This window comes from Strigops habroptila, chromosome 3 (genome assembly GCF_004027225.2).
Source record: "Strigops habroptila isolate Jane chromosome 3, bStrHab1.2.pri, whole genome shotgun sequence".
Taxonomy (NCBI): Eukaryota; Metazoa; Chordata; class Aves; order Psittaciformes; family Psittacidae; genus Strigops; species Strigops habroptila.
Genome location: NC_044279.2, coordinates 19,132,003 through 19,156,078, shown reverse-complemented (window position 1 = coordinate 19,156,078; position 24,076 = coordinate 19,132,003). Strand labels below are relative to the sequence as shown.

General features: G+C 36.7%; 1 long non-coding RNA gene across 2 annotated transcripts in view; it reads right to left on the bottom strand.

Annotated features, from left to right (window-relative positions):
• LOC115605128 overlaps positions 1-24,076 on the bottom strand; it is a 36,797-nt gene that overhangs the window by 10,379 nt on the left and 2,342 nt on the right. The window contains exons 2-3 of one of the 2 annotated variants that reach the window (XR_003990515.1): positions 9,310-9,402; positions 5,559-8,736 (exon numbers count right to left, since the gene is read on the bottom strand). This is a non-coding gene — a long non-coding RNA (uncharacterized LOC115605128). Of the gene's footprint in view, positions 1-5,558; positions 8,737-9,309; positions 9,403-24,076 lie in introns of those variants that run through there. The other variant, XR_003990514.1, reaches the window with a different exon arrangement.

Below are 24,076 nucleotides of genomic sequence, written 5' to 3'. Positions count from 1 at the left end.
TGTGTGTGTGTGTCTTTAATTTTTCCTTCAAGCAGGAGGAACGGAAGGAAAATTTCTTGATTAGCAGAAATAATGAGTGGGATTGGAGATCTTGGCACACAATCTAATTTCATTCTGACTCAAAGGCAGCAACACCTGCAGAATATCTTTAGCATCAGAGACATTTCCTCTCAGACACTTATAACCTTGGCCATGAAAGGAAAAATTCTCAACTGACATAAAACTCCACTTCAGCTAAAATGATGGGAATTAGGCCTGTAACTTTAATTCTTCATTTTAAAGAGCTTGGTGTTCAGTCCAATTTGTCCCTGATTCTCGAAAATATCACAGCAGTGTTTGTCTTTAGGAAAATACAAACCAAGAGTTTAAAACTCTGTTAGGTTATGGTTTTGGCAATAACTTCTGATTTACAGTGTTTATAACAAGAAGAAAATAAAAATTCCCACCAAATTATGGACATTTTTCATATAATAGACATATACTGACAAATTTCTTTATAACATGGGTGAAAAAGGTCACTTCTGAGCAATGTATACATCAAATATAATAACTTAAAATGTTTGCGGTTCAGTAATTTAAGTCGTACTTCTCTAAACAGAAATTTTTCAAAGGGAAAGCAAAAGCCTGTTCCTGTAAAATTAAGGATTTCAGTTGAAATGGAAGAGAAATCCCAAAGTCAAAGATCTTTCCTTGAGACTTTTCTATTGCAACTCTACTGTAGAGCATGAATAATCTCTGCTTTGAACATAACTAGTATCAAAAAGCAGTATTATACAGGAAGACAATATCTAAAAGTAGTATTCATGGGGTTTAGAATAATCATGCAATTATATAATTAGTAAGAAGCATGCTTATCACTGCCCTGGTCATGTTGCCGACTGTTTTTTTTAGCCATAAGTTGTCATATCTTTCAGGTTTTACATTCTTCAGCAGGAACAGGTATTTCTCTTATAAAGCAGCTAATGGATTTCCAGTGGTACATAAATTAGTAAACAAACAAACAAAAACCCCACAAGCATATTTAAAAAGCCACCATTCGAGTTGCCAAAGTCAAACATCCAAAAAAAAAAAAAAAAAAAAATAAAAAATGATATGGCAAAGTTAAAATCCACTCCTTCAAAAAAGAGAACCCTAAAGCCCCACCCAAGACTTCTGGATTGTATTCTGTTTGTATGTAGTGAGGAGAGAGATTTAGAAAATTTCAGCTCTCTACTACAGTTTACTGTCAAATATTCCCTATCACGTGATGGAACATATCTGTGTGACTGCAAAGGACCATTCTGTCTCTTCTCAGTCCAAGACCTGAGATCACGCCTTCAGATTTTCATTCCCATACTTCCAAAATCATGAATGGCACATCAGTACTTTGGATTACACGGGGAACTGCTAATGATTAAATACTTTTTTTTGTTACCATTATTCATAATTTTATCACACAGATACTATATCCAGTGCAGAATTATTTGTTTCCTTAATGGCTTTTCCTGTTCTTATTTCTTGGCAAACACCTGTGTATGATTTTTTGCAGTACTTTCCTGGAGTCCATGATTCTCAAAGTACTTACTTACACTTTATAGCACTTAATGTGTTCACAGCAGACTTCTCATTACTGTTACTTCCCATTGTGAATTCAAAGAGCCTGTGCAAATCACGTGGAAGTCTCAACTAGTGTAAGAACAGCTTCCGTTACGACATACTCTTGGATAAGCTTCCAAGTGGTTACGTGCCAGGTACAGGAAGATGCCTATTTTTGCTGATGCTTACAAAATAATAAATAAATAAACAATAAAGTAGCAAAAGGCAGATCATATGCTTGAAGCTTGGAAAAACTGTAACTGAAAACAGAGTTTTGTAGTGGGAAAGTGTCAGACAAACATAACTGTAGGCATCACTATCTGGGTCACCTACAAGAATAAGAACATAAATGAAAGCTGTTATTTCATTTTCCATCTAGAACCCATTCCCTAGTGAATAAAATTATATAACATCGCTTATTATTTTTTCTTCACTTGGAACTCAGTATAACAACCTGGCTGACATAGTCTGTGTTATTAAATTTGACAGTTTGCAAGGGCTGTCAGTGAGTAAGCCCTATATTTGCTCACAGCTCTGTACTGGAATGGTAAAAAAGGCCTAGGCAGCCTCAGCCTGAGAAATGAGGGCTAGACAGCAATGACGTTCTAATCCTATTTTGACAGCAGGGGGGAAAATGTGCCGTTTTTCAGGAAGTCTTTGTGGCTATACCGTCTTTTCTTCTCCTTACTCCTATGAATTATGACCTATATATTGTTCTGTGGAAACTAGATAAGGCAGAAGAAACTCTAGACCTGCTTTTCCTGTGAGCTGTGGAAACTGCAGGTGATTACAACAATAAGGGGAAAATTTCCTTTCTGGACCTGTAGGATCTATGAAAGTAATTACACTGATACTGTGATAAAGGTTGTGAGTTATTTTTATATTTGAACTGTTGTCATGCTTTTTAAAGAACAAACATGACTGACACTGTGACTTTTGATAAGTGAATTAAATAAAAAAGAACATTAAAGAATACATAATAATGTTCTTATAGAAGTTCTGAAACTCTATCATCTCCATCTCGTTCCACCAGGTAAATATTGTCGCATCATTGCAACAATTTCCATCATACTTATGCACTGCTTTTTTTTTTTTTTTTACCCCAGGTATGTCATGATATTATCACTTTTGTAGTTTTCATATTTAAAAATGAAGATGTACTGCACCTTTTTTTTATTGTTTAGTATTTTTTCTATTAATGTAGCATTTTTTCTTATTTCTTAAACATATAAGAATGATAAGTAAATACCTTCAAGAGATATTTTAATTGAGCTAATTTAGAAAATATACAGATATAATACTACACTCAAAAGACTTGATCCAAATCAGTTTGCCCATTTATATATTATACCTTTTATGTATTCTCTAATTTTTATCTGATTGCATTTAGTTTTACTGGTGTGAATATCTATCTGACATTCAGGGAAACACAGAAAAAAGGTAAGTAAATGCTGTTGAGAAGGTCTTTAGTCATTAGCAAATGGTTTCCTCCTGCTTTTCCTGCTGACAGGAGAAGCAGCAATGCCAACAGTAAGGAAAAGAGTGCTAAGATTAGAACTGAAGTCATTACAAGTTATACTTCTCAAATTTGTAAATGAAAAATGGATTGACTATACTGGAATTCAATGCAGTACCTAAATAACACATAACTTCTTTGAATTTCAAGGATATCTCTGATGGTGGCATGCAAGTGCAAGTATTTTTTACATGGACAGGAAGAGTTAATCTTCAAAAGAAAAAAAAACAACTTTCAAGAGTTCATATTTCTAAGTAAGATATTTTAACCACTGTGTGAGTGAGAAGTGCACAAGAGAGAGAGAAATGTATTTGGGAGGCAGGAGCAGACTGAATGAGACCAGAGGAGAATGTGAAAGTGGGACAGGTTTGAGGAAGAGAAAAGAGAAACCCATTAACTGGTGAGATAGAAGTAGCCAAGGTTTCAGATGAGAAAGGTCTTGGCTATAACATTCTGCATCACATCTGTTGAGCTCTTAAGCTCCTATTTTCCACAACTGAATCTACTAAAACAAAAGATAGGGGAATGAGAGGCAGGTGTACGAAAGTCCAGGAAGAGGGGGAAGGCAATCGAAAAAGTTAAGAAAACAGTATTTCTTATAATCTCAACCCACCCTGGATTTGCTATGTTGAACCTTTTCCTGAAGGTACGTGGCTAAGTTCTTTCTTCCACAAGGTAAGATAGATGTCATTTCTATCAAAAAAGAAAGTTAAGTAAGAGGTTGTTATGCAAGACCTCAGCAGTCAGAACATTCAGTCCCTACAGCCTTCAAAGCTTACTGCCCCATACAGTGCTGAACAATCCAGCTACCCTTTACTTAGCACTGAAAAAACCTCAGCAGAACAGAGGATTCAGTCCAGCATCTATGCCGAATGGTTAGTGGCTGGAGACTCACATGATGTGGGAGTCTAGAAACCTGTGACTTCTGGCAATAGAAGGAAAGATTCTTCTTTGTCTGCTGATTTGCATCAGAGAAACAGATACACACATTGGCACTGAGAAGAAATAGTGGGTAGTAGGGGCTGGGTCTGCCTTTTGCAGGGAGTGGAGACAAGCGTGTCCTTGTCTGACTTCTTGTTGCATGAGGTTTGTTGCTTACTAGGCCTCAGATGCCAGAAAGTGTGGAGGGACTGTTAAACCCCATCTTGACCTTAGACTATATGCCTTTGCTCTTAATTTACATGGTCAGCAAAGATACTGCTCTGAGTGCATCAAGGGTGATTACAGAGCCCTAAGGAGTGGGCAAAGGGCATCAGAGACGAAATATATTTTCCTAGTCTGCTGGAACCGAGGAAAAGCTCCTGTAAGAGCTCATGCCTCTTGAGGGTCCATATGTGTCTGACATTGCAGACAACACTTTTTTTTTTATGACTACAAGACACTTTATGAGGATTTCAGAGTAGTGGGAACAGGTAGGATGCACTCAATTAGGTGAGAAAAGAACATCTGTGCCAACACACTTATCACCCTAAGTGAGAATGGCATTAGGCTAGGTTCTGTGGAGGATGATGACGAGAGGCTGGGAAGTTGAAGCAGGGAAAGCAGTGAGAAAGTATGTGGAAGAACAGTGTGATGGACACAGCTCATATTTCCTGTTTGAAAGCAGTGTAACTGGGCATCTAGCTCAAACACCTGTACCCAACACATGAAGCATAGGGAATAAATAGGAATTAGAAGCACAGTGCCCAGTGGCAGAGCTGTAATCTGACTGGATTTACAGAGACACATTGGAATAGCTGGCATAGCTGTGGTGCTGCAACGGACAGACAGAGGAACAGGACCTGGCCACCAAGGTGCCAGCCCTGCCAGCTGGGCTACCATGCTTAGCTCCTGGCTCCCTTTGCCTTCAGAAGCAACACCTATCTTGGCAGCTCTCTGGCAAACATTGGAATAAACAAGATGCAAAAAAGGAAAGAGGAGAGTGATGAAGAATGAGATGGTATGGAGAGAGAACATGGAAAGAAGAGTGAAAAGGAAAGATTCAGAAAAAGACAAACAAAAGGAAGTAATAGAAGTTTTCAGTAATTGAATTAGCACATCTCTGTGAATGTAAGAAGCTGTTCTGCTAACAAACTGCTGACTTGAGGATAGAGCAGCAAGGCTGGAAGCTGGAAATACGGCAGTTAGCAAACACCTCATCTTAATCTTTTAAAAAATGCGGCTGAATGGAAGAGCCAGTTTTATACACTTAAATATAGTTTCTAATTTTTTTTTTTTTTGTATTGTGTAAGAGATTACAAATCTGTTAGATCCTGTCTAACTGAAAAGATGTTTTTAAAACAACTCCACAGTTTTTATTTGTAAGATAAATAAACAGATATTCAGACATTGAATTATTATACACAGACTCACAGCAATACTTGATTACGAATCTTTGCCACCACAAATCAAATTCCTCCAAAGATAACCACGTGTGTTGTTGCAAATGTCTATAGCCCAGCTCAAATTAATAATCACGGAGGCATTATTTCTTTATGCAGAATTTCAAGTTGTGTATATTTATTTTGAAAAGGCAAGAACTGTACAAGGCATCTAGCTTACATTATTTGAAATGTATCAACTGTTTAAATGACATTTTCACCTTCAGCAAATACCTCTTTGCCTGCTAGAAATGGTGATGCTATCATGCTGCAGGCAATCTATGGTACAGTCATGTCACAAATAGGTGTCAACTCTCATTACATTCTCAAGTATAAATTCCACTTTTCAGTTCCCACATAGCTGCGGAGGTTTTAACAATCCTATTTTACCATGATTACATCAATGCTCAACCTCAAATGATTTATGATATATTTGTAGGAGCTACTGTAGATGCACCAGATTTGGGAGCATTATGTGAAGTTGGAAGCCATATGGGAATTTTTATTTCCTAAAAGTATTGAATACGCTAGTAATTTATTGGCCAGTTACCTTGAAAAACATGAGAAGTAATCTGTAATTTTCCATGACTTGTTTCTTCACTGTCTGGCTTACAGCATTATGATGTAATTATTTGTTATTTGAAACTCAGACCTAACTTTTAGTTTTCTGATATATTTTTTCAGGAAAATACATTAGTCAACTAATGCTCTGATCATTAGTATTAACCAAACCCTATATGACTTACTAGAAATGGTTTTTAAAAATAAATCTTTTGAAAATTAACAATTATGACAGGGATTTTGTGCATCTAACTTTAAAAATCAGAACCACATCATTAGAAAAATCGTCATGTTACAGACATACAGGTTATCTTTCTGTTTCCTGTACAATAATTTCTGGTGCAAAGCTACCTTCTGTTTTTCTTAGCTAAGCGAATTTTGAGAACTTCTTAGTGCTGTAATACATTACTACATAGAAACAAGCCGGACAATGGCCCACTCTGGTTCTAAAATGTCTCTCTCTACTACTATTGCACATTAATTTTGTAGATTCAGGTACTATCTAACACCTCAAAATTTCAAACCAGCTGGTAATATACAAAATACCAAAAATAAGCATAGTATGTAGTAGTTATCAGAAACAAATTTAGAAAAATAAATGTTGCCATTAGTTAGTGGGTTAGTACTACTGAGTGCTACATGTTTATACTGGTGTAACAGAGAGAATAAAAAGCAAATCTGAGAAAGAAAGACAGCCTTTTCAAACACAGGTCATAGTTTACTCTTTTAGCAGTCACATTTCAGGGTCATTCCATTTCATGTTAACTTATCTGCAAAAACATTTTCAGCTCAATAATTTATATTTCTGTCTTTCTATGAATTTTGCACTTATCTTGATATCTTTCTAGTCTTTAATCTTAGTTTTTAGTTATATACACTGAATATTACAATGTGCTCATTTTAAAGCTCAAATTTTAATAATCTAAAGTGGGAGGGGTCACTTTCCCTTGAAGGCCAATAAAGAGAAAAATGAATTTCTGAATGGTGGAAGAGTTTGCTTAAGATAGCCATGTGCCTGTTCTATAGGGATGTAGAGAATCAGTGGGAAGTGATAAATACCATTCCTCCCATAGGATGCAACTTGTTTGACCCTCCCCTGAACAAGCTCTACTGTAGTCGTTATTTCTAATGTAATCCAATATGGGGCCACATGAAGCCTCCTAGGATTTTCTTACTTTGAAGTGACTGAATGCAACTTTTCCACAGATCAAACAAATACAAACCCCCACCCCAGACTGAAAGCAAAGGGGAAAACAAAAACCTTTGGTCAGTGCATCCTCTTCTGAACCACAGTGTGGCCACTCAAGCAATAGTCAATCAAAAGGGCAGTAGACAAAAAGATGGGTTCTTTTTTTCTTTTTTTTTTTTTTTGAGGGGAGCAAACCTCTCATGTGGCTAGCACTAGGACTTCAGTTTAGCTCCAGGTAGGCATTTCATATTTTGTTTTGACTAGATGAAAAGAAAAATAATATTTAGAATAAGGAGCAGAACCCATGCTTGGCCTGAAGGGCTTACTCATCTACTTAGATGTTTCTGTCTTGCATTTTTATTGCCTCTGCCCAGCACATACACAGAGAGACACAAAGCAGCCCAAAATGGCATTAATCCTTTTCTCTATCTACAAGAACCAGAAGAGAACAAAGGTCACTTTAACAGTATGACTCTTCGTAGGTAGTAAAGTAGTTTGAGTGTACTAAAAAGTGTGTCTTCTCTTTCAAGACAGTAAATGTCACCTTCAGGATGATTCCAGGTCATGGTTGTTTGAGGAGAGTGAGAAAGCTTGGAGTATATTGCTGAACCGATATCTCTGCATCTTCTACCATCAAACTAGAATAACCAAGAAATTACATTTCTACAATATATCCAGATACCGTCAGTACAATTCAGTGTCACGCACACACAAAAAAAGATGGCCTCTAAACTTCCAGTGCTGCAGTATGGTACATATTATGTTTCTACAATGTACCATGATTATTAATATTTAATTACTGTAACACTACATTTGTCATGTCACAATAATTATTTTCAGTTTTAGGTTTTTTTTACTGTACTTGAAATAAATTACCTCATTCTAGATAAATTAAAAAATACTCAACACTGAATGTGTGAACAAAATATTGATGATTAACTGCACTTTAAAGAGTTATACAGTGTTTTATGATTAACATCAAATGTGATGAATGTGACTGGCACCAACAGGTATCATTTGCTCGTATGATAGGTGGAAAAATTATTGTGTGCTAAATCAGAGATCTGTAGTGACCAGTCAAGTTAAATTTAGACTAGAACCCATTATGACTTCAAACTTAAACAGGGGAAATTTAGGTTAGATATAAGGAAGAAGTTCTTTACTGTGAGGGTGGTGAGGCACTGGAATGGGTTGCCCAAGGAAGTTGTGAATGCTCCATCCCTGGCAGTGTTTAAGGCCAGGTTGGACAGAGCCTTGGGTGACATGGTTTAGTGCAACCCCATGGCAGGGGGGTTGGAACTAGATGATCTTAAGCTCCTTTCCAACCCTAACTATTCTATGATTCTATGATTCAGGTTTGAGATAGAAGCAGCGTTTGAAGTTAGTAACAGTGAAATCTCATACTGTCTCTAATTATTTTTGTAAGATTTCATGCTCAAAAAACTATAATGGTCACAATTATTGGCAGATAATGCCAATTATTCCTTTCTTCCCTGAGTGAGATGATAGTTCCTGAAAGATCAAGATGTATCTATCTGCAGAGGAACAGAAAAACAGTCTCATATTACTTTACAAGGAAAAATATTAGGCCGCAGCTTAGATTTGTAATTCTAATTCATTCTTCCAAAATCGAAATACCTTCATAAATCACAGGCTTGAAGTTCCATTATATAGTTTTGCTAATCTTTATAATTCACGTTTTCTCATAACTTTAATTTCCTGTACTTAAATATTTTATTATAAAACTTGAAAAAATGGTGCAAAATATTGCTGTAATAAGACAAAAAAGAAAAAAAAAAGCAATAAATTTTCCAAGCTGTGAGGCTCATTTTTTTTTTTTATTTTTCAGAAATTTACAAGAAGTCTCTTAGTCTTATAAGGAAATAAGTTTAATGCATTTGCAACTCTCAGAGACAACAGTCCTTATTTCAAGCAGATTTCATAATGAAGTAATGGAAGATTTCAGGATGTGACTTGCTTCATAATCTGCCCTTATATATGTGAGGGGAAGCAAATGTTTCTCTCTTCACAGGGCCTGTGTAGAGGCAACAGCTCAAACTTTACATTGTACTGGAGCAGGGAGGCCCAGCAGGAGGATGAACTCTTACCTTAGTAGATACTGGAGGCTTGTAATATACACTGGAGGCTTGTGACTTCTGGCAACAGATATCCTCCCCTGCAGATGTTAATTTGTAGACAACCTACAGACATGACAACAGAAGATGTGAAAAAAAGTTGGTTGGGAAATGTGTCTACCTGGGCCAGTTGTGCCCAATCCATGCCTGAAGCTGTGCCATAAAGAGAAAGCAATAGACAGTGGTAGTCAGAAGTCACCTTCTGCAGGGGAAGAGGTCTCCAAAGCGTCCCCTTTTGCAGCCTGCAAAAGTGTAACATAGAAATATCACATGAGCATATAGGGAAACACCAAAACTTGATGGAAGTTGAAACTAGCAAAGAGCGTGAAGGTTAAAAAGAAAGGACATTGAGGAGAATGTCAGCTTTAGAAAGAAAATCCAAGAAAAAAGTCTTGCTGCTGAAAGAGGTGCTGACCTAATGGCAAAGGATATAGAAAACGAAGAGGTATTCAGTACACTTTTTGCTATGCTTTTTAACTTCAATGTCTGCTCAGGCTGTCAGGCAGTGACAAGAGCTGCTCCGTGAGGAAAGACCAGCAGGCAGCCAAGGACATACACAAGACAGTGCCTTCACTGATGGGGTATGGTTCAACATACCCAGGCAGGTCTGGACTGGTGACTGGCACATTCTGGTGACAGTCTGAAAATCATCACACACACAGAACAAAGCAAGATAAAGAGTCAGCTTCAAGTTCAATCCAAAACTGCAGACCAGTTTGCAAGTCAGGATCAATATGCAAGAGGGCTGAACACGTGTGCAGTGTAACCCAGGCAAACACTGTGGGTTCAGGACTGAGCCTAAATGGTCAAGGATACATGGCTGGAGTCAGAGGCGAGTCTGATCAGGACACTAAAGCTTATTTTTGTACTCCAGGCTTGACACAGGCATTCCAGACCTCCATGCTTAGTAACAAAGCTTTGGGGAGAAAAGTACAGTCCACAATAAAGGATGACCAAATTAAGATCTACTTGCTTATACTGGACATGCACACGCCCATCAGACTGGACAGGATGTATCTGAATGCAGTCTGGTTAACATAATTTTGATGCCACTCCCTCTAACCTTTGAGAAAAACCTAATGCATGCACTAAGGGCTAGTCTCTTCTCAGGGGTGCCCAGCAAAAGGAAAAGACATGATGCACGCAAGTTGCAGCAGGAGAAATTAAAAAATGGATTTAATGAAAACAGGATCTTCATAGTCAGAGTGCCTAACTACTGAAGCAGGTTGCCTAGAGAGGCTGTGAGATCTCCAGCCTTGGGCAAGATGTGCTCTTACGCTGAAACTAGCTCTTCTTTGTGCAGGGGGTTAGACAAAATGAACCCCAGAAGTCCTTTCCAAACTAATTGTTCTATGATTCAAATACAGAAGGATTTAATTTACTTTCTGGAAAACATTTCCTTTATAAAGTTCTTTCTGTGATCCTTATCCCAGCACAAAAACTGAGGAAAGGAAAATAATACTTGTGAAAACTGCCTAGCTGGCTTGTTCATATACTTATTAAAAAGTGTAAACCAGATACTGATCCATGATTTGAAATCAATTGAACATATCCAGATCTCATCAGGAAAAAGCAATACTGCAGCACAGACTAAGAAAATACTATTGCACGTTATCCAAAAACTTGAACTGAAACAAATATTTCAAAGTTCAAATAAAAACAGTGACAATACCATTAAATGAAGAAAAGTGCTTTTTGTATCTGTAGGTTCTCCACAGTTAGTCTTACTATTTGGGTCCTGAAGTTTAACTTCAAAAAAGATACTGTAATTTATTTCGAATTTAGCACCTGTAAGAAAGTGGTGAACTAGAAACAGACCATTTTCCATGTAGAAAGATCAAAGATCTTGTTTTAGGCTTTCATTGATACAGGTGATATGAAATAAAAATACAAACTTTCAGATTTCATTTCCTGAAATTTAAATGGTTGATAAACTTTTCTTCTAATTCTGTGTGCCTAAATATAGATTAGGAATTTTAGAAGGCAGACATGACCTAAAATACTTATCAATTTCCTATCAATTCCAGCAGCTTTATCTCTAATTTACCCTCCCAGATATTGTATGTACTTTGAGATACCATGTTGGCTATGAAATACGAATGTTTTAGCAAAAGGCTGCATTGACTTCTGGAAATGAAAAGTAATGTGGGATTTTTGAAATGCATGTTGTACGTGTCCTGTTAGTTAACTCTTTTAATGCAGGTATTGGTAGCAGAACATTGACAGGACCAGAAGGTAGATGTAAAAAGAATATTTTTTTTTATAAGACATATTTCTTGTTGAAGAATAAAATGGATGGATAAAATTAGTGGGTTTATCCAAGTAATAGTGGGAAATGTCTGTCTTGATTTTGATCCACAGCTGATGGCAGGTTATATAATACAACTCTTACAAACAACTTTCACAGATGTGGAGATTGTCAGAATAGTATCTCTGTCCGCCTTACACACTGCTTTCAAAAGTAATTCTGAACTGACAAGAGATTGATAGGTTTCTTTGATAATTTCTTTTTCTTTAAAGGCAGCCAAATGGCACTTGAGGAAAAACCAAAAAGAAAGGAAAATTTTTTAAGTATGTTATAGGAAGAGATGAGTTACTGAACATATTTACTAATTTTAGCAGTATATACTTATAATCCATCCATGACCATAGGTATAGTTTGAATTCCATCCCATTTTTATTTTCATTTGAATATATCAAAATACTTAGCATACATAAAATCAACTGTATTGTAAGTGAAAGAGTATGTTCAGTATTTAGAAAGTAGGAAAAGCTCCTGAGAAAAATTTATAGACATTCATACAAAAAGAAATACATGTTGTATAAACCTTTACAGAATTCATAGTGGCTGTTTTAGCATCATCCTTACAGACTGAAATGTAGTTATTCCAGTCTCAAAGATAGATATGTAAAATGAATATAAATATGCAATATAACTGGAATAAAAATATTTTCTGCAGAGCAAATAAATCTCAGCTTAAAATAGATCAAAATAGACAGATCACTTATACTGGCTTGAAAATATATATTGATAATTAACTCTGTACTTAGCAAATTTCCTGGAAAATGTGATTTTTAACCTATATATTCTTATTTAATTTAGATTTTTTAGCTGTTTGGGAGATACAGAAAATAGTGACATTACTGTTTTAAATGAATATAAGGAAGCTTACTAGAGTGGATTAAGCATGGGCACACAAATAATTTTTTTTTAAAAAAGGTTTGAATCAGCAACCTGTCTTTCTATGTGTTGCTAAGGCCCATATGCAAACACATTCAGCATGGGAATTTAGAGACCATTAAACATTACAACTGTTTTCACATTGTCGTAACTGTACAAGCTCCTGCTGCAAAAGTACTTTGTGCTGATCTGCTATGAAAATGAAGTATTACCAGATCTCATACTGATTTATGTAGTTCACACCTGCAGAAATAGCCATTCAACATTAGAGTACATCAAAGACTATGCCAAGAAAAATGGTTTAACATTTCTTATTTTTAACACCGCTTGCTGAGCAGAACTGTACTTCCTGTTAATGCGCAATATTTTGTATTGATGGTTAAGCTAATATAGGGGGACAGAAATCCATTTTCCTTGTATACATATCAGAAATGTCAGAAGTATGAGCCTTTAGCTGATCCAGCATGCTGTAAGAATCAATCACAATGATGTCCATATAATCTCTCTTTTACTTTAAACATAACTCCCAGCCAAATACGCTTTTCTCTTGCCTAGCCAGCAAAGCTACTGAAAATACCACTCTTCCCATAATCAGATGTATTGGGTTATGTTGGGCCAATAAAACACTATGGCCAGGTGTTGGTAGTGAGGGAGCTCCAGGGGTGGCTTCTGTGAGAAGCTGCTGTAAGCTTCCGTTCGATAAAGTTGATGCAGCCGGCTCCAAGATGGACCTGCCACTGGCCAAGGCAGAGCCCACCAGTGATGGTGGTGGTGAACCTGGGATAACATAGTTAACTGCAGCTGAAAAGAGGAGTGAGAATATGTGAGAGAAGCACCCCTGCAGACACCCAGGTCAGGGCAGAAGGAGGGCAGGAGGTGCTCCAGGCACCTCAGCAGAGATTCCCCTGCAGCCCATGATACAGACCATGCTGAGGCAGGCCGTGCCCCTGCAGCCCATGGAGGTCCACGGTGGAGCAGACCTCCACCTGCAGCCCAGGGAGGACCCCACGCTGGAGCAGTGGGATGCCCAAAGGAGGCTGTGACCCTGTGGGAGGCCTGTGCTAGAGCAGGCTCCTGCAGGAGCTGTGGCTCCGTGGAGATCGGAGCCCATGCTGGCCAGGTTTGTTTATTGAATTTCAAGTTAAGGCTTCTATTCACTTTGCCTTCTGCAAATATCTTGGTGAACTCGAGTTCTTTTTACTTTGTTGGCTACTCCATCCTATTGACCAGAGTTTCTAAGACAGATTGCTTTTTAGTTGGGTTTTTTTTTTGTTGTTGTTCTGTTTTGGTTTGGTTTGGTTTGGTTTGGTTTGGTTTTTTGTAGAGCAAAATCAGGATGAGTTTAAAAATCCTAACTAAACCAGAAATAACCTTTTTAAGTTCTCATTTTTGTCTCTCATTTTAAATCCAGTTTCTCTAAATCATCTCTTATTTTATCAGGGCTCTACTTCCGATAACCCTATAGACAAGGAAGAAACAGACAAATTAGAGCACTTTATAATGAGCTCTAGCTTACAAAACTAGAAGTTGCTTTATCTAATATATTGTATTAGGATTGACTTTTTTTCCTCAAAATGACAATTTTAATGGAAGTATTTTTCTTAAAGCTTCTTCTCCTGGAATCATTAAAAAATATAACTTTACATGAATAAGTCCACTTTTCTGTTTATTTTTTGCTCTTTTTTAAGCTAAAGGTTTCATATTTTCAACATTCTGCCTGAAACAATAGATGAACACATAAGGAACAAGCATGATCTGCTTCTATTGTTACTAATCTTATTGCATATGTGTAAAATCTTATGCTACTTGGAACATAATTCTTTTAGACATAGTTTTATGAAATAAGGAAAATTAATAAGGCATTCTGAGCTTACTGTGACAAGTGGTAGATACTTAGGCAATGAATGTAAAAATGGGTTGTGTATAGAGTCATCTTCTTCCCAGTATGTACTCTCTTTGAGCTTGTGACAGTTTGCAGTATTGGCATCTCCCAAGTTAAAATTTCTACTTGTGTCTTGGTGTTTAAAAGATCTGGAAAGACTTTTGAGCCATAGATATCTACAATTGCATTTTGATTTAATTTATATTTTTACTTTCTTCCTGTGACAATTGAATTCTGCAGTTTAATTGAGATTATAATAGTGGGATGGGCTTCAGCAAAATATTCCTCAAATCCCATTCTGAGATCTCCCTCATCATGTTTCACTCGCCTATAAAGAGATGTTTGATGCCCTGTGTTAACACAATGAGTTTCTTTCTGCCAGTAGATTTTGGTAGATCAGAAGCCTGACCTTTGAAATTCAGCTGTTTGTAGAAATTATTTTGTGTATGAATATAACTAGGACTAGATGAAGGTAACTTGGGTTTTTATGACAAAAAAAAAATCATGGTAGTGGGTTTGAACTCCAGAATGGAATTGTTAGTTTTGATTGAAAAAGGGAGAAAGCACTGTAACAAAATATTGAGCATTCACACTTGAGATAGGCATGACTGTCTTTTATACCTTGCTTCTGATCAAGGTAAAGATTGAGGCAGAGTCTCATCCTAGGTGAGTATAATAACCATCAAATAATTTCTGTTTAATGTGTTTAATAAGGTCCCAAAAGTACTAGGTCAGTCCATGTTTGTCTTTTTAGAGATTAAGATATAAGCTTTCCATTATAATGTTTTCAAGAATTAGAAAATTTAGCTCTATAATGATGATTTACCAGTAGAAAATATAGACTGAAGATGCTACTTGATTCTTAACAGTTAAATTTTAATCCTTAGGGACTTTTTTTTTTTGTAATTATTTGTTGAAAAAGCAGTGTTAGAAAATTGGTGCTGGAGATGGACTTCTTAAAATGGAAAACGGAAAACAAAACTGAAAATTAAATAAGTGCATTGAAATCATGCTCTTCCGAATCATTCTTGCAAAAAGCAGACATTGATTCTAGTAGCAAGACGGTGCATGAAACTCAATAATGAAACAGACTCTTTTATAGTTTCTATTACTTTTACAGTAATAGATTTAGTGACAAAATTAACTTCTGGAGCATGTTGGTGAGTTTTGTGCAAAAGCCTAGCAAATTGTCTTTTTCTTTATATGAAACACACATTTTTTGGTGTTGTCTCTGTTCTCCTTTTTCACCTTAAAATAACTTTTCCAAAGTTGACTTCTATTCTCACTATTTTTCAAGTTCTGGGTTTTTTTCTGACATATCAATCATTTTTTAGGAAAGAAGACAGGTTTTATGACAATTTTCACTTGATTAAAAAAGCTGGGTTTTTTCTGTCAGAAAAAGAAAATTCACAGGAAGTCACTTTACTGCGGTAACTGCTTATATAAAAGAAAATCTTAAGAAAATTTATTTACAGCTTGGTTGTGCCGGGCTCCTTGGCAGTGTACCTTAGAAATCACTGGAAATAGGTAGATTTATTTGTTCATGTTTTCTAAAGTCCACCTGCAGCCCAGTAAGAATGACTTCTGCCATTCACAGCTAAGGGCACTGCAGAAGACAGGTCCCAGGGCTTGCCTGGGCTCAGGTTCTCTGAAGCTGGGCTGAGCTAGTTTCAGCTCCTGCCTCAGGGCCAAGTGCCTGTTGCCTGCCGTCTCTGAGCCTGAGCTCTGCCAGTGCCTCTGTGGGAAGGGTCTGGCAAACCCAGGGGGTTGTGGCCCAACAAACAAGAGACCCTGGGGGGTTAACCTGGGGAGGCTGTGGGACCATGCTCGCATTCAGCTGGGAGCAGCCAGAAGGTAGCAGCCCAGGGTGAGAAAACATAAAAATAGATCCAAGTGGACCCCAATACTGAGGATGAGGAGACCTCCACCAGCACTGCACTGCTTCTCTCCCAGGGAGAGAACTCAGGATGCCAGTGACTCACTGTAATGGCCCAGCACCACTTGGCTGGGGCATGGATAACTCCATTGGCCTTAGGAGCTGGAGGAACAGTGGGAAGGTGAGCACAGCACCAGCAAAAAAGGGTAGATACTAGAAAGGCTTTTTGTACAAGAATTCTAAGGGTATTAATACTACATATTTTTTATCTGTACTGATTTGTACTGTGATACTATGTTTGTAATTGGACTGTTTGTTGCATTTCAATTGGATTTCAAAGTTTTTAACTAGGCTAACAATAAATTCTAGTCTCCATACATGTAGTGTTTTCTTTCACCCATAACACAGTTTTGAATGTAAACCAGCCTCTTAAAGAATCGGAGAGCAAATGGGGCAATCATACAAAGTGCTTGGAAGTATTTCAGGATAAATTAAAATAGATGTAAACTCTGATATTAGACTCTTAATATAATGAATGTTAATTCTGTTATGTTTTACCACATTTCTAGTACTTCAGACCTCAAAATAATTTGGTCTTAAGAAGGAAAGCTCTACTTCAAAATGAGAAAAAGGTCTCTAAACATGGAATTTAATATTACTGATATTAATAATTTTTGTTTCTCTTTTCTTGTCATTTCTTTGAGATTTTTATGAAAATGTTACTTTTAAAATATAGAAAAATTTAGACATGGAAAGAGTTTGGAGGATATTTGTAGCTTTGGAATGGATTTTATTCTGCATTTAACTTCCAGAGACTTTGAGATGAGTTTTCTGCAAGGAATGAACTTTCATTTATGGAAAATACAGGCATGAAATCTGACCAAATTTTATTTTTGTTTCACCTTCTAGTGTGTACAATGGCATAGAAGGAAGGGCAGTAAATAGTGGAAAACATGTATCTTAAAAATAGTAATGTGAAGCAGCATATCCTAATGGTAGTGAAAACTGTGAAAGACTTTATCTGCTGTGTCACTGCAGGTTGTCAATAGGAAATGAATGCACTGCAGCTGCTGCTTTTAAAAATATGAAATTTTATAAACCTCGTCACTATGTGCGTGATCAGAAATGCATCTGCTGAGAACTACAGCATGCCTCTCACAGTTTTTATTCTTTGAAAATGCTTTTTATTGTAATAGAAAACAATACTGAACTGCCTACATAAGTGGCTGAATGTAAACCTGGAAATATTTCCAGTCAGAATTTACTAGGCAATTTCACACAGAACGAAAAATCAGGGGTTGATTCTGAAAATTAGTAGAACTAGATTTTATTACAGATCATACAAACCTCAAAACTAGGTAGAAAGTTGACCCTTATAATTGTTATTTTTAATTTGTATTCTACAGAATAGTACACCAGAAATCTTAGGTTTTAAGTGTCCTTTCCATGGAAGACTTCCTGATGAGACGTTGTCCAGCCTTGCCCAGAGACACAATGTCAATGACATTCTAACAGAGCTAGCCCGTAGCTCAATGATACTTAGATTAAATCTTAATGAAGGGTTTTAACACCTAACCCCTCTGAAATGCTACTTCATTTGGGTTCTGGGAACAGATTTTTCAAAAAAAGACACGCGTCTTAAAAATAATTTAACAATTAAAAATACGAAACTATTCAGGAGAATATAAATACATTCTGAGACATTGGGATGAGCATTTTTAACTTCAATATGCTAAAATGCTTCTGCTTGCTCACAGTGTTGAAGAATGTGTGTGCTTTTTCCTCAAAAAAAGTGACTTCCTGAGCTAATGCTCCCCTCATGATACTTAGTGCTTAATTTAGAGCACAGTGAAGTGTCTCTGCACAACACTTTGAGCCGATTTGGTACAACTAACATACACAGAGAAATTTTACATTCACCCATCTTATACAAAAAATTAATGCACTAAACTTCACTGATTTTTCCAAGCAGTTATCTTAATTCCAACCTAGTAAGAATTCTCATGTGAATTGTACCTATAGTATCAAATTTTCTTAATTGTTCAGCCAAGTAAATGTAATCTAAAAAGAAGTATTTAATGCATATATATATTCCTACATCTACAGACACAACACAGGTGTGCGCTATCACAAAATAATATTTAAAATGTTTGGTTTTCAGCAAATTTAGACATCTACTGGTCTGCATATCTTTGCTGTCTCAAGCTTGTGAAACTTTATAAATCCCTGTAAAACTGGGGACTAGTTTACTTTTCTTTATTCAACTGCCTATTTTAGGCAATTATTTAATCATTTAATGTATTATACTTGTGAGTTAAGGAAGAATACTACTTCAGTAATTGCAGTACATTGCCAAAAAACCCCAATGCTGGATTCCTCCTTGAGGATCTAAACAGAATTGTGCTTGAAAACCGCAAGTTAACAGTGTCTGAAGAACATGGGAGAAGGTTCTTCAGAAGATATGATGCATACCATGTGCACACCATGCATAGTTCTTAGGGGCTTTGGCTTAACTGGTTCTGAGCCAAGGAGCAGACATCCATCAGAGTGTTGTTTCTGATCAATGTTTTTTCATAAGATCTCTTCAGAGCACCATTGGAATTAAAATCTGTTATGAATAATAGCTTGGGCACAAGAAATATTAATGAATGTAAAGAAAATAGACCCATGTTTACCTCAAATTCTAGCATATTTGCACATTAAACACTATAAAGAACATAGCTCAAAAGATCCATTTTAGCAGTACACTGGCTTCCAGATATAGAACATTTTCACAAGAAAATAATTTTCCTCAAAAAGTGTGATATCCCAGAGTTACAAAAAATATAACCACAACAGAAGACCAGTGGGCATATTCTGAGAAGCATAAGGAGCCAAAAATATACTGTGAGAATTTGCATTGTGTAATGAATAAGTCACTTATCTTTCACCTGTGGGATTGCAGAGAAAGGAAATTCATGTCTCAAGATGAATTAATTTTTGCTAGCTAACTCATTAGTGAATAATTTATTCACTTGCAAAATAGACATAATCAGCAAGAGTCTAGATTTTAGTCACTAGAGATAAAATTAATTGATGTGTTTTGCAAGTAAATTAAGTAAAGCAAGTAAAATAAGATAATATATAGCGTGCAATATGACAGTAGGAAAAAAACCCGAAAGACAAATCTGAGACAAGGCTGCATTATTCATGTTAATAGCACCCATACTGAAAGTTTCCTAAAGGCTGTCTTAACACAGTGTTTTTGAGTTTATTATTTCTAGTTGCTCAACCTAAATTTCCATACTGTAAGTCAGTTTTAGAAAAAACATTTTGCCGTTTGTCAGAATTAAATTAGATTCTACAATATATTTTTAGCTCCATTAAATATTTTTAATACATTTGTTTTGTAAATTGGTTTGGAGGCTTTTGGAACATTTTTCATTAGGAAGGTGTGGGGCAACAAAAGCATGAGCATTTAGTTAAGTGATAAAAACTAAGAAAAATCTGATTTTGTACAGCACATGATTATTCAATCCTTGCTAGATTTTTGACAGGAAAATGATCTGTGGATTCCACCTGTCTCCTACTGCCATTCCAGGTCTGAGCAAGATTTCCTATGCAAGAGCTGTTCCATCTGCTGTAGAACTCTACTGTACAACACCCTTATCTATCTAATAGCAGAGAAGGATATCCCACCACTTCTCACATCTGTCTCTTACATAAAAGCATTTAGTTGAAGAGAGATTTTTTTTTTAAATGTATGATTAATTATTGATAATAAAAATATTATTTCATTCCTAGGGGATAAGAATGCATAGTACAAATGGATTATGATAGATGAACAGCAAGAACAAAGACAAAAATGCACAGAACAGTGTGTGCAAAACAGCAAAGTGATGGCTTCTGACTCTGACAATTGTTCGCAGTTCTGATACTGATCAAGGTTGGGGCTTTCTTTTAATTTTAGAGATATACTGGGGAGAAGAAAGGAACTGTACAAAAGAGCTTTGTGGGATCCTGTGCAGATAAGTAAGGTAGGCTTACCTATACTTCCAAAGCTAAACTAGCTTAAGTGTTACAGGTAAAATTTATGCAGCGCATAAAATCTGTTATTTAAAGGATTGTAGCACTCCATATCTTTGAACATGCAGCATAAGGATTTTCAAATGATGAGAGTGCAGAATTTTGAAGGAAATAGTGCTAGAAAAAAATGGTCAGGAGTAGGAAGGGAAAGAGAAAAGGGGATGGGAACATGGTCACAGATGGGACAAAAGCTGAGGTGCCAAACTGACGCACAATACAAAAGAGACCAAATAGAAAGCTTTTTTACAACTATACTTAAACATGTAAATCAGCATGAGAATATCGAGAAGTACTACTTATATTGCTTTTTCAAATACTGGTGCAGTCTCCAGACTGTCTTCCACTTCTTTCAGTTTTCTCTTCTTTTTTTAATCCTATATGCTTATGAAAAAGATAATCTACAAGGCAATTCAAGTTTTTGTTCTTGTAAACTGGTTCACTAGGAAAATGGTTCACCAGGTATGTTATGTCAATTTTCTCATGCACACAGTCAAGACATGGTTCTGCAGAAAATAGGCATTGTCCTGGGTTCAGCTACAGCAGTCATTTTTATTCCTTCTTAGTAGCTGGTGCAGTGCTGTGTTTTTTTGACTTTCAGCCTGGGAACAACGCTGATAACACCGATGTTTTTAGTTGTTGCTAAGTAATGTTTACGCGGACATAGGACTTTCTCAGTCTCAGGCTCTGTCAGGGAGGAAGGAAGCCGGAAGGAAGCAGAGACAGGACACCTGACCCAAATGAGCCAAAGGGGTATTCCATACCACAGCACATCATGCCTAGTATATAAACTGGGGGGAGTTACCCGGAAGGCGCAGATCGCTGCTTAGGTCGGGCTGGGTATCAGTCAGCGGGTGGTGAGCAATTGTAACCTCTCCCCTTGTTATTTCCCTTATCATTATTATTATTGGTGGTAGTAGTAGTGGTTCTGTATTATACCTTAGTTACTGGACTGCTCGTATCTCAACCCATAGGAGATACATTGTTTTGATTCTTCTCCTCATCCCTCCAGGAGCAGGGGGAGGAAGAAGCGGGGGAGTGAGTGAGCAGCTACATGGTTCCGAGTTACCGGCTGGGCTTAAACCATGACAGCGTAAAAGGCTTAAATTGGCTACCAAGGATAGATTCCAACAATTTCTTCCTCAATTTTATTTTTCTTTTTTATTTTTTTCAATAGCCTATTGGTGTGCTTTTATTTGTCTTTTATAAAGACAAATATAAAGTCTGATAATGACTAGTCTAGATCAAAGTATGTCTTCTATTTATGCATTTTCTGCAACAAAAAAAAGGAAATCTAAAAGGGAGCTACTAAACATCAGTTACAGTAATGTGTTTATTTTCAGGGATCTCAAGTTCAAATGAAGACTCGGCCTGTTTATAGGTACATATAAATATATGAAAGAAACTACTGTAGTCTAGTTTAACACCTTACAATATGGACCAAGATGAAGAGAAATTCATTGCTTCTTCCTTTCTGTCTTCTGAATGTGAAGAGGTTTGTTTGTTTTTTGTTTTTTGTTTTTTGTTTTTTTTAAAAGTATGACATTCTGCCAACCTCAGAAGGAGAAGAAAAAAAAAAATAAAAATCACTGGATTAGACGTTAGGAATCATTAGCATAGTTACTGTCATGAGTCTGAAGTTGTTTGAAATATGCAAATTATTTTCAGGAACAATCCAAGGAGATCCTTAAAAACAGAACAAAATCAATGATGTTACACAGAATTTCAGTAGGAATTATGTCCAGTGGCTCAGCATGATTGCAGTTCCCCAGTGCCTTCACAGCTTTATACAAGTTCTTTAGCAACACTTAGCAGAGGAGAACATATAGCAGCACATATTAAAGGCCTGTTCGAAACTAATTAGCAACATTAATTCACGTGCAGGTTCTGAAAATTAGCTTTATCTTGCAAAAGACTAAAAGCTAGCTAATCTTGTTTTTATCCAAGCTTCAGAATATTATTTTCAGCATAGCCCTGAAGAAAAAGTTTATGCATTTTTGATAGCCATAGTACTCCTAAAAGCTGAGAAAGTGTATTTAGGAGTTCACTTACACAGTGTAGCATTAGGAAGTAGTACACCTTAGTGGTGGACATTGAGACTCAGAAACTAAACGTATTTTTTTAATTGGCTTCTAAAACCATTAGTCTGTCTGCTAACATCCCCCTTAGGTAGCACAGGTATCAGATAGCTTTGATTTTCAGTCCTCATGATCCTACACTCTAAGTGTAGTATCATTACTGTTTCACCTTTGTCCCCATGGTTGCAACACTACATGCACTACTCCAAGAAGTCTTTCCTGTAAGACTTCTTATCTAGAAGAAATATTAATCTAAGATAGTCTTTAAATACCATCTAAATATCTCAAGCCCAAACTGATGTCTCAAAAAAAGACTAGGGCCTTTTGTGGCAGCATGCTGCAAGCTATCCTGGATTGAGGGGATATTGGCAAAAATTGGTCTGGTAACAATTGAAAACCCCAGCTCTACTCAGAGAAAACACAACAGAATAAAACAAAACATTACAAAATGCAAGCAATCTAAAAGATGACTATGTTAACGATTATGGGAAGAACCAGCGCAAAATGAAGTTGGTTAGGCACCGACAGTGGGATAAATGCTGAGTCAGGTGATGTGACATTGTCACACATCAGTCAGTCTAAATTTGAGCAATGGGGATTTAAGCCTTTTTACTTGAATTGGCTCAAGGTATGTTTGTCTTCCCCCAATTGGATCAAGAGGCAAAATAACATAATAAAGTTAGACACAGAGCGATAACTCCTAGCCTGAAAGTGGCTGCTTCCATTTTAGGACTTGTATGGCCAAAAGATTGTTTATTTTGTTTCTCTCTCCCAACAATACAGCTGGCTTTAAAAAGTGACACTGTTACTGTTTCACCTAAACTGGTTTTGTATTTTATCCAGCGTTTTGCTTAACGCAAAATTCATAAACAATACTAGGAGCAGAACCCAGAATTCCTTTCTTGTGGGTCGAAACCTGCATCAGTGTGTTAGAGCATACCAGTATGTGCTTGCTTGTTTTTCCTTTCCAGCTTCCTCAATTTCACACTTGTATCTGCACAGGAAAAACTGTTAATATGTGTAGTCAAATAAGACTCTGGTTTTATGGTTAGAGTATTCTCCCAGAAAAGAGGAAAATGGGTTTGATTTCTTTCAGATTGAAAAGGACATAAATTGTTTTTACCTCATGCAACTATGTAAGAACTGAACATTTAACTCTCGCCTGCATATGTGAATAAAACCAGCTATTGCTTGGGTGTTGCATGTCTGAAAATTATTTGATATGCCAGATCGATGAAGTCACCAAGGCATTTTAGGGCAGAGTTTCAGCACAAGTCCAGGTTTAGGCAGCTTTTGCCCACAGTTCATTTTTATTCTTGAACATCCTCGTCAACAATATGAGTTCATTGTTCTGGGGTCATATAATAACCCAGTCAGGACAATTTGCCTGGGTTAAAAACTGTGTGAGTGTGTGGAGGGCAGTGTTTGCTTATGTTTTACCTGATTTCATTTTAAAACAGAGCAAATCCCAGTCTATTTCATCACAGGCAGATGTAGTGGCAGTACTGTGGGAATATCACAGATTCATCAATGGATGGTCAGGGAAGGTAATGCAGCAAGCACTGAAAAACAATTACCCAAGCATGCCCACAACTCCACTTTAAATGCCTTCACTACAGCCTTCACTACAATTCTTGTGTTTTAAAGTGGGGAAAAGCTGT